The sequence below is a fragment of the Oncorhynchus gorbuscha genome, unplaced genomic scaffold (genome assembly GCF_021184085.1).
Source record: "Oncorhynchus gorbuscha isolate QuinsamMale2020 ecotype Even-year unplaced genomic scaffold, OgorEven_v1.0 Un_scaffold_579, whole genome shotgun sequence".
In the NCBI taxonomy this organism is placed as follows: Eukaryota; Metazoa; Chordata; class Actinopteri; order Salmoniformes; family Salmonidae; genus Oncorhynchus; species Oncorhynchus gorbuscha.
The window spans coordinates 261,425-273,450 of NW_025745413.1; positions in this window are offsets into that span (position 1 = coordinate 261,425).

The window sequence follows — 12,026 nt, forward strand, 5'->3', positions numbered from 1 at the left end:
AGAAGAGAGGAGGGGATAGGGTCGAGCGGGCAGGTTGTTGGGCGGCCGGCCGTCACAAGACGCGAGATTTCATCTGGAGAGAGAGAGGAGAAAGAGGTCAGAGCACAGGGTAGGGCAGTGTGAGCAGAACCAGCGGTGTCGTTTGACTTAGCAAACGAGGATCGGATGTCGTCGACCTTCTTTTCAAAATGGTTGACGAAGTCATCTGCAGAGAGGGAGGAGGGGGGAGGGGGAGGAGGATTCAGGAGGGAGGAGAAGGTGGCAAAGAGCTTCCTAGGGTTAGAGGCAGATGCTTGGAATTTAGCGTGGTAGAAAGTGGCTTTAGCAGCAGAGACAGAGGAGGAAAATGTAGAGAGGAGGGAGTGTAAGGATGCCAGGTCCGCAGGGAGGCGAGTTTTCCTCCATTTCCGCTCGGCTGCCCGGAGCCCTGTTCTGTGAGCTCGCAATGAGTCGTCAAGCCACGGAGCGGGAGGGGAGGACCGAGCCGGCCTGGAAGATAGGGGACATAGAGAGTCAAAGGATGCAGAAAGGGAGGAGAGGAGGGTTGAGGAGGCAGAATCAGGAGATAGGTTGGAGAAGGTTTGAGCAGAGGGAAGAGATGATAGGATGGAAGAGGAGAGAGTAGCGGGGGAGAGAGAGCGAAGGTTGGGACGGCGCGATACCATCCGAGTACGGGCAGTGTGGGAAGTGTTGGATGAGAGCGAGAGGGAAAAGGATACAAGGTAGTGGTCGGAGACTTGGAGGGGAGTTGCAATGAGGTTAGTGGAAGAACAGCATCTAGTAAAGATGAGGTCGAGCATATTGCCTGCCTTGTGAGTAGGGGGGGAAGGTGAGAGGGTGAGGTCAAAAGAGGAGAGGAGTGGAAAGAAGGAGGCAGAGAGGAATGCGTCAAAGGTAGATGTGGGGAGGTTAAAGTCGCCCAGAACTGTGAGAGGTGAGCCGTCCTCAGGAAAGGAGCTTATCAAGGCATCAAGCTCATTGATGAACTCTCCGAGGGAACCTGGAGGGCGATAAATGATAAGGATGTTAAGCTTGAAAGGGCTGGTAACTGTGACAGCATGAAATTCAAAGGAGGCGATAGACAGATGGGTAAGGGGAGAAAGAGAGAATGACCACTTGGGAGAGATAAGGATCCCGATGCCACCACCCCGCTGACCAGAAGCTCTCGGGGTGTGCGAGAACACGTGGGCGGATGAAGAGAGAGCAGTAGGAGTAGCAGTGTTATCTGTGGTGATCCATGTTTCTGTCAGTGCCAAGAAGTCGAGGGACTGGAGGGAGGCATAGGCTGAGATGAACTCTGCCTTGTTGACCGCAGATCGGCAGTTCCAGAGGCTACCGGAGACCTGGAACTCCACATGGGTCGTGCGCGCTGGGACCACCAGATTAGGGTGGCAGCGGCCACGTGGTGTGTAGCGTTTGTATGGTCTGTGCAGAGAGGAGAGAACAGGGATAGACAGACACATAGTTGACAGGCTACAGAAGAGGCTACGCTAATGCAAGGAGATTGGAATGACAAGTGGACTACACGTCTCGAATGTTCAGAAAGTTAAACTTACGTAGCAAGAATCTTATTGACTAAAATGATTAAAATGATACAGTACTGCTGAAGTAGGCTAGCTGGCAGTGGCTGCGTTGTTGACTTTGTAGGCTAGCTGGCAGTGGCTGCGTTGTTGACACTACACTAATCAAGTCGTTCCGTTGAGTGTAATAGTTTCTACAGTGCTGCTATTCGGGGGCTAGCTGGCTAGCTAGCAGTGCATTAACATCTGCTAACCATGTGTATGTGATTTGATTGAATGTTTTCCCCATAAAACCTACCACTGCTTTGATTTCTAATTTGATCATTATTGGTTTATGCTGTGTTAAAATGTGTGTTTAAGCAATAAACAAATTTAAAAAAGAAAAACTCCTGGTTGTAAACTGACTGCAGTAGCTATGTTTTTGGTATCGCTCATGTCATACTGTGTGTCATTCCTCAACTGTCTGGATTTTACATTCATTTTGGACCTCCACAAAACTGACACACTAAATCAACAAACTGTTTTTGTACATATTCAAGTAGCGATTCATAACATACAAATACAATCAGTACATGGCTTTCCATTAATTTCTTAAACTCATTGGAAAATAAATGGAATTCAACTATGCTATAATCCCACTGAATCATGAATAAGCCTCATTCAGATGATTTTATATGGTCCTTTACACACCAGCTCCGTGGGGAAATTGGATCCTGGCCAAAGGCACAAGTTCATTCAAAAAGTGTGAGACATCTCAGATGAGTTTTTGACAATATTAATGTCAACTGCCATATGTTGATGTACATGTCCAACTGGTTTCCTCCTATTTTCAGACTACTGATGCCAGACTAGTGTTTTATCATGTGGCCACAGATACTCCCCTAGATCTACAACAGACAATAGCATACAGTATTGAGCAACAGAGAAGTAAAATTCCATTGTTATGATAAAATCATTAAAAAAAATTTAAGTGTCTTGTGCCGTCCCAAACAAAGTACAATAAAATGAAATTGAAATGAAAGCTAAAGGGCATATGCAGTAGGGTTGATAAAGGTCAAGATACGTTTGACTGGGACTAATGGAAGCGTAGGATGATTGGTAACATTTGGCATCCTAAACTTGTTTACATGTGACAAAGTAGGCTACAGGACCATATAGTGCTTCTACCCAAGTAGTGGCCCATCATGTCTTTAGGAGCTATTCTTTTTCATTTTTTTCCAACCAGGCATTAACCAAGACATATAGCTAGAATGTTAAGGAGTGATATTAGGGCCAACATAAACTGAATTTCAAGTTCAACATCAGATCGCTCCATAGACTCTAGTGTGCCTGGTTTGGCCAAAGATTACTACACATTGTGGCCCTCCAGAAAAATAGTAAACACTCTTTGAAGTCTATGACTTCCTCCCTATAGGCTGTCTCATCGTCGTTGGTGATCAGGCCCTACCACAATCGTGTCATTGGCAAACTTAATGATGGTGTTGGAGCCGCAGGTAAACATGGAGTACAGGAAGGGACTAAGCAGGCACCCCTGAGGGGTCCCCGTGTTGAGGGTCAGCATGGAGGATATGATGTTGCCTACCCTCACCACCTGGGACGGCCTGTCAGGAAGTCCAGGATCCAGTTACAAATTGTTGCCTACCCTCACCACCTGGGGGCGGCTCATTAGGAAATGGCAGGATCCAGACGCAACTGGTTTCAAGTGGGAACTCATGTGATCTCCGACTGCTAGCGAGTGGACGAACTGGGAATCAGACAAGGGAATATTTACATCAATGTATGGATAGAGACTTCAAATCAAATCAAATCAAATTTTATTTGTCACATACACATGGTTAGCAGATGTTAATGCGAGTGTAGCGAAATGCTTGTGCTTCTAGTTCCGACAATGCAGTGATAACCAACAAGTAATCTAACTTACAATTCCAAAACTACTGTCTTATACACAGTGTAAGGGGATAAGGAACATGTACATAATGATATATGAATGAGTGATGGTACAGAGCAGCATACAGTAGATGGTATCGAGTACAGTATATACATATGAGATGAGTGTGTAGACAAAGTAAACAAAGTGGCATAGTTAAAGTGGCTAGTGATACATGTGTTACATAAGGATGCAGTCGATGATGTAGAGTACAGTATATACATATGCATATGAGATTAATAATGTAGGGTAAGTAACATTATATAAGGTAGCATTGTTTAAAGTGGCTAGTGATATATTTACATCATTTCCCATCAATTCCCATTATTAAAATGGCTGGAGTTGGGTCAGTGTCAATGACAGTGTGTTGGCAGCAGCCACTCAGTGTTACTGGTGGCTGTTTAACAGTCTGATGGCCTTGAGATAGAAGCTGTTTTTCAGTCTCTCGGTCCCAGCTTTGATGCACCTGTACTGACCTCGCCTTCTGGATGATAGCCGGGTGAACAGGCAGTGGTTCGGGTGGTTGATGTCCTTGATGATCTTTATGGCCTTCCTGTAACAACGGGTGGTGTAGGTGTCCTGGAGGGCAGGTAGTTTGCCCCCGGTGATGCGTTGTGCAGTCCTCACTACCCTCTGGAGAGCCTTACGGTTGAGGGCGGAGCAGTTGCCGTACCAGGCGGTGATACAGCCCGCCAGGATGCTCTCGATTGTGCATCTGTAGAAGTTTGTGAGTGCTTTTGGTGACAAGCCGAATCTCTTCAGCCTCCTGAGGTTGAATAGGCGCTGCTGCGCCTTCATCACGACGCTGTCAGTGTGAGTGGACCAATTCAGTTTGTCTGTGATGTGTATGCCGAGGAACTTAAAACTAGCTACCCTCTCCACTACTGTTCCATCGATGTGGATAGGGGGGTGTTCCCTCTGCTGTTTCCTGAAGTCCACAATCATCTCCTTAGTTTTGTTGACGTTGAGTGTGAGGTTATTTTCCTGACACCACACTCCGAGGGCCCTCACCTCCTCCCTGTAGGCCGTCTCGTCGTTGTTGGTAATCAAGCCTACCACTGTTGTGTCGTCCGCAAACTTGATGATTGAGTTGGAGGCGTGCGTGGCCACGCAGTCGTGGGTGAACAGGGAGTACAGGAGAGGGCTCAGAACGCACCCTTGTGGGGCCCCGTGTTGAGGATCAGCGGGGAGGAGATGTTGTTGCCTACCCTCACCACCTGGGGGCGGCCCGTCAGGAAGTCCAGTACCCAGTTGCACAGGGCGGGGTCGAGACCCAGGGTCTCGAGCTTGATGACGAGCTTGGAGGGTACTATGGTGTTGAATGCCGAGCTGTAGTCGATGAACAGCATTCTCACATAGGTATTTCTCTTGTCCAGGTGGGTTAGGGCAGTGTGCAGTGTGGTTGAGATTGCATCGTCTGTGGACCTATTTGGGCGGTAAGCAAATTGGAGTGGGTCTAGGGTGTCAGGTAGGGTGGAGGTGATATGGTCCTTGACTAGTCTCTCAAAGCACTTCATGATGACGGAAGTGAGTGCTACGGGGCGGTAGTCGTTTAGCTCAGTTACCTTAGCTTTCTTGGGAACAGGAACAATGGTGGCCCTCTTGAAGCATGTGGGAACAGCAGACTGGTATAGGGATTGATTGAATATGTCCGTAAACACACCGGCCAGCTGGTCTGCGCATGCTCTGAGGGCGCGGCTGGGGATGCCGTCTGGGCCTGCAGCCTTGCGAGGGTTAACACGTTTAAATGTCTTACTCACCTCGGCTGCAGTGAAGGAGAGACCGCATGTTTCCGTTGCAGGCCGTGTCAGTGGCACTGTATTGTCCTCAAAGCGGGCAAAAAAGTTATTTAGTCTGCCTGGGAGCAAGACATCCTGGTCCGTGACTGGGCTGGATTTCATCTTGTAGTCCGTGATTGACTGTAGACCCTGCCACATGCCTCTTGTGTCTGAGCCATTGAATTGAGATTCCACTTTGTCTCTGTACTGACGCTTAGCTTGTTTAATAGCCTTACGGAGGGAATAGCTGCACTGTTTGTATTCAGTCATGTTGCCAGACACCTTGCCCTGATTAAAAGCAGTGGTTCGCGCTTTCAGTGTCACGCGAATGCTGCCATCAATCCACGGTTTCTGGTTAGGGAATGTTTTTATCGTTGCTATGGGAACGACATCTTCGACGCACGTTCTAATGAACTCGCACACCGAATCAGCGTATTCGTCAATATTCCCATCTGACGCAATACGAAACATGTCCCAGTCCACGTGATGGAAGCAGTCTTGGAGTGTAGAGTCAGCTTGGTCTGACCAGCGTTGGACAGACCTCAGCGTGGGAGCCTCTTGTTTTAATTTCTGCCTGTAGGCAGGGATCAGCAAAATGGAGTCGTGGTCAGCTTTCCCGAAAGGGGGCGGGGCAGGGCCTTATATGCGTCGCGGAAGTTAGAGTAACAATGATCCAAGGTTTTACCACCCCTGGTTGCGCAATCGATATGCTGATAAAATTTAGGGAGTCTTGTTTTCAGATTGGCTTTGTTAAAATCCCCAGCTACAATGAATGCAGCCTCCGGATAAATGTTTTCCAGTTTGCAAAGAGTTAAATAAAGTTCGTTCAGAGCCATCGATGTGTCTGCTTGGGGGGGATATATACGGCTGTGATTATAATCGAAGAGAATTCTCTTGGAAGATAATGCGGTCTACATTTGATTGTGAGGAATTCTAAATCAGGTGAACAGAAGGATCTGAGTTCCTGTATGTTTCCTTCATCACACCATGTCCCGTTAGTCATGAGGCATACGCCCCCGCCACTCTTCTTACCAGAGAGATGTTTGTTTCTGTCGGCGCGATGCGTGGAGAAACCCGTTGGCTGCACCGCCCTGGATAGCGTTTTCCCAGTAAGCCATGTCTCCGTAAAGCAAAGAACGTTGCAGTCTCTGATGTCCCTCTGGAATGCCACCCTTGCTCGGATTTCATCAACCTTGTTGTCGAGAGACTGGACATTGGCAAGAAGAATACTGGGAAGTGGTGCGCGATGTGCCCTTTTTCGGAGTCTGACCAGAACACCGCCGCGTTTCCCTTTTTTTCGGAGTCGTTTCCTTGGGTCGCTGCATGCGATCCATTCCGTTGTCCTGTTTGTAAGGCAGAACACAGGATCCGCGTCGCGGAAAACATATTCTTGGTCGTACTGATGGTGAGTTGACGCTGATCTTATATTCAGTAGTTCTTCTCGACTGTATGTAATGAAACCTAAGATGACCTGGGGTACTAATGTAAGAAATAACACGTAAAAAAAACAAAAAACTGCATAGTTTCCTAGGAACGCGAAGCGAGGCGGCCATCTCAGTCGGCGCCGGCGCAGTTCAGCTTTCTTCTCATGTGTATATCCTGTCAAACGATAAACGTTGCACAAACCCCGCACTTTTAAAATGGCTCTGTTCCTATGGAAATGTGCACATGTTTAGAGAGAGTAATTGGTTACATATTACATGTCGAACCTAGACTTTCAAATCTCTTATTCCCCAACAACTGACAATTGGGACCTCCCCCCTATCTCGGGCTCTGTAATAGTCACATTGTTTCTGACACTTATCAGAATCCCACAGTTCTTAGCTTTCTAACAGTACTTAACTGTCGTTCTGCCCCTGAGCAAGGGAGTTAACCCACTGTTCCCCGGGCACCGATGACGTGAATGTCGATTAAGGCAGACCCCGCACATCTCTGATTCAGAGTGGTTGGGTTAAATGCGTAAGACACATTTTAGTTGAATACATTCAGTTGTACAACTGACTAGGTATTGCCCTTTCCCTAAGCATGTTTCTGTAAGGACTGAAATGTACTTTATGAGGGCAGTATACAATATTATGCATCGTTTATAAAATGCCACCAGAGGGCGTCAGAGTTGAACAGGTTAAGAACAGCTATGGCTACAGACAAACAGGTATTCGTTGGTATAAGTACTTTAAGGAATGAGCAGCAAGGCAGCATGATTTCAACAAGCACTTCACCTGTCATTGCAATACAATTCTAACTAGGCCTCTACACAGACAGCAGTAGAGCTAAGTATTTCTTTCCCCCCCAAGAAACACAAAGTTCTACGTAACAAATACCCAGAGTTTTTAATCCAAACCATGAAACAGTGTTTTTACTATGAGGAGAAAACAACCTTTTGTGTCTAAGACACCAAAACCAGTTTGACTTAAGGTAATATATTAACATTCCAGTTTGATCCGGTTAAGATCTGAAGAGTTCAAAAGAGTTCATAAGTTAACACTGTAGGCTGCTGTTGTGTATAGCGTATAAGACTTGGAGGGCTATAGTTGTTTTCTCCAAGGCACAGGTATGGAACAAAACATGCAAGGAGTACTAAAATGAACTTCAAAATAATCAAGGAAGTGGGATTCAAACATGTGTTAAATCATACAGAAATATGCATGCCAGAGGGACCATTTGAAACAAAAATAGTAAAATAATTTATTTGTGGGAAGCATTACATACATTTTTGTGTGACATCATATAAATCTGCCATTTCAATGAAAATACAGTTCTACATTCAAAAACCCATCTCGTAAAATTTGATTAGGGTTATTAGTCACAATTTGCAGGAGTAGAAAGGTTCATATTCCCTTTAAGAGTTCAAGTATGCCCCATAACTAACTCCAAACTGCAGTAGTGAGTGAAACTCGTCTATAGTTGATGCCTCATAGTCGTGCTGGTTTGCAGCATATGCATTCTCCATAATGTGTCAACATGTGCCACTGCAGAAAACCCACTCAAACGTGCGTCTGTAAAACACGAGTAGCAGCAGTGAAAAGATCAAATTTCAGTACAAATAGGATCAATTGAGCATGTCACACCTGAAGAAAGGTCTCTCACGATGGCCGTCTTCGACACTCTGCCAGCTGACATCAAAGCAGGTGAGTAACACTTAGAGAGCACTCTGACAGGTGCCGTTTGTCATGACATCTTAGCAGAACCTTTCAGCTGGCCAGTGTTAAGAAGCTACGGTTTGCATTTGTTTACATCCTGATCCTCTTTTTTCCCTTTCCAGAGGATGTTGCTGTGGTCATCCCTGATGTCACCCCACACATCACCAAGGATGTGACACTGGATGTTCCATGCAGAGCTAGGAAAGGGGCAGTCCTGCGATTATTTTGCAGGCTTTGGAGGGCAGTGTGCTGCTGCGCCTGCCACAAGGAAGAGGAGGAACAATATTAATTATTCATCACACCTGCAGAAAAGGGATTGAACCATAGACCATTAAATTATTCGCATTTTAATTTAACTCAATTATGCTTTTCTTCTGTTTACTACTTAATTTCAGAACTTTCTATAAACTTTGCAAGTGTGGAGTAGGTTGTGTAAATAAGTGGGATTACACCCCAATTTAATGCTTTGAATAATTTACTTTGTCCATTTAAAAAAATATGTATTATTTCACAACAAAAAAACGGAGGGCGCTCAACCAACGTTGAGTTCAGGTGCAACCAAAAATTTCTTGCTCACTATAAAAAAAATGCATTGTTTTATTCAAGCAAGGTTAAAAGATTAACTTTTCGGCCTAGTCTATGATGATATGCAAGTTGTGTTTGCCCAGTAAAAGGGTGACCCAGACTCACCCTGGTTTTTGAGGGTTGAAGACAGTGAAAAATGATCATTAAGTAAATGTGAATTTTCAATTATTGAATAAAAATCTTTAATGAACATGAATTTAAATACAATTGACTTGAGGATTAGAGCAGGCAGGCTGACTGGCTAGCCCTGAAAGCCCTCTGCCTCTACCTCTGTGTGGTTCATCTCAACCAAGAGCTTGTGTGGGTTGTCTTTCTCTCTGTGGGTGTGAATCACTATGACCTCTCCCTCTGCCTGCCATTTGGCTGCTCAGAAGCCTTCTGCTCTTTCTTGCTCACATGAACAGGAGGAATGGCCTCTGGGGTAACCTACTCCTCTATCTAACGCCTCTTCCACCTCCTCTTTCTGACTGTATTCGACTGAGGTCACTCGTTCTCTCTCCCTGGGTGTTGGATATTTCCTCCTCCTCTATGTCTTTGTGAGTTTGGAGGGAGTTATCCTGTTCCGGCTCCCTCAAAGGGTGTGCATCGTAAAGTTTTTCGGTGTGTTGAGGGGTTCAGTGGTTTTGGTGGGAGTCTGAAGTTCGATCTCTAGCGATGAGTGTATGGGCTGTCCCGTGGTGGTGTCCCCCTCCCTTCTAAGGAGGAGCCACTGAGTCATGTGATGAGGCCAAGGAAGATCACTCTGCAAGGACGGGATAGGACACATCACAACACTGCTGCTCATTCATATTCAAACACACCTCAGAGTACAGACACAAACATGCACGCCTCCCCCGCACACACACATTCTTCCTCCACATGTATTGATCCCCCACCTCAAACATGTTGAGTCAATTCCAGATGCTGGAATGGTGCTGGAATGCAGGTGCAGTAGGGCCTAGTATGTAATGATGTGATACCATGTGTACCCCATATCCTGTGTTTGTGTTGATGTTTTTAAAATGTTATTTAACTTTTATTTAAACAGGGAGGCACACTGAGATTAAACATCCCCTGTAAAAGCTGTAAAAGTTCAAGTCATATTGAACAACTACCAGAGAGAACCTTCTCTACATAGGAATTGCATACCATATTTTTTCCAACATCAAAATAATACTTTATTATCAATCAGCAATTATTTATCTAGATAAGGCCTCAACAAGGCCCCAGTTAATGGTTGAAAATAACTTATTTCAGTGCCAATGAGTTACACTGAGTGTATAAAACATTAAGAACACCTGCTCTTTCCATGACATATGCTGACCAGGTGAATCCAGGTTAACGCTATAATCCCTTATGGATGTCACTAGTTAAATCCACTTAAATCAGTATAGATAAAGAGGAGGAGACAGGTTAAAGAAAATATTGTAAGGCTTGAGACAAATGAGACATGGATTGTGTATGTGTGTCATTCAGAGGGTGAATGGGCTAGACCAAATATTTAAGTCCCTTTGAACAGAGTATGGTAGAAGTTTGTGTCAAGAACTGCCATGCTGTTGGGATTTTCACGCTCAACACATTTCTCTGAGTATCAACAATGGTCCACCTCCAAGGGGGGGAACTCAATAGGAAGGTGTTCTTAATGTTTTGTTCACTCAGTGTAGATCAATCCCTAGCATATACTTTCATTTGTATGCGTACTGATACTGTAAATACACACATTATATAAATGTTATCTACAATATATTATAATACCGTAAGCCTCCCTGCTGCAGGGGCATTTCCTCCTACAATTTTGAGCTGATTTTCTTCACTTTAGCAATATTATGTAACTTTGTTCATTTTTACATTTATTGTGTTTGGAATGGCACTGTTACTACAGGAGATGATGCTATCATAAAGTATTTGATGTAAGTATGTAGGATAATTACCCATAATGCTCACTGACTGAACATTCAAAATTACCAGAGCAATTATTGACGCATTCACATGCCATCGGAAACTTGGAACCTCAGAGTTCAAATGAATGTATGTTTTTAGCGTAGAGCTTCCTACTGGTTGATTCTGATACTTCACAAGTGGGAAACTTGAAATCATCATTCCATAACGAGTTGAAGGGCCTTCTATGATGTAGGGCAGGTCAGTAACCAAATTATTTTACTGTGCCAAGTCGCACACAGACTTTTATGGTCACACAAGTTGCAACCGGTGGATTCAAAACGAGTAGCCTAACAATTATTTACATGGCCCCAGGTACATTTGCAACCAAATTATTTTTCTGTGAGAAATCAATAATAGTTGCACACATAGGGTAACAGTCACCAATTGACAGTGAGCAATGAGCAAGATAAGCATAGACGGGAAGTTGACAATAGCTTATTATTAGTGTAAATAAATTGTATTTCTATGGTTGCAGCCCTCAAAGATTGAATTGCATTGAATGGAATTAATCAGATCGAATGATTTAGGGTAGGGTGGGGTACCGCTAGTCATCATTATTTTAATCACCATCTCAATCATTATCATACCATCATAGACTTATTCTTCTGTATCTGAGACGTTTGACCCAAGTTAAACAATTTAAAGGCAATGCTACCAAATACTAATTGAGTGTATGTAAACATCTGACCCATGATAAAGGATATAAAAGCTGAAATAAATATTTTTAACTAGGCAAGTCAGTTAAGAACAAATTCTTATTTTCAATGACGGCATAGGAACAGTAGGTTAACTGCCTGTTCAGGGGCAGAACGACAGATTTGTACATTGTCAGCTCAGGGATATGAACTTGCAACCATTTCGGTTACTAGTCCAACCCTCTAAGTGATGATTCTAACTGACCTAAAACAGGGATTTTTTACGAGGATTACATGTCAGGATCTGTGAAAAACTGAGTTTAAATGTATTTGGCTAAGGTGTATGTAAACATCAGACTTCAACTGTACCTAGAAGTGCACACTATTCTTATTTAAAAAAAATGTATCTTAAAAGTAATATAGTCAACTATACAACTTCTACTACTACTACACTTTATATGATCCAATAATATATAATGAAAAACACTCAACATGAAGAATTAATGCAATTATGTTCATTT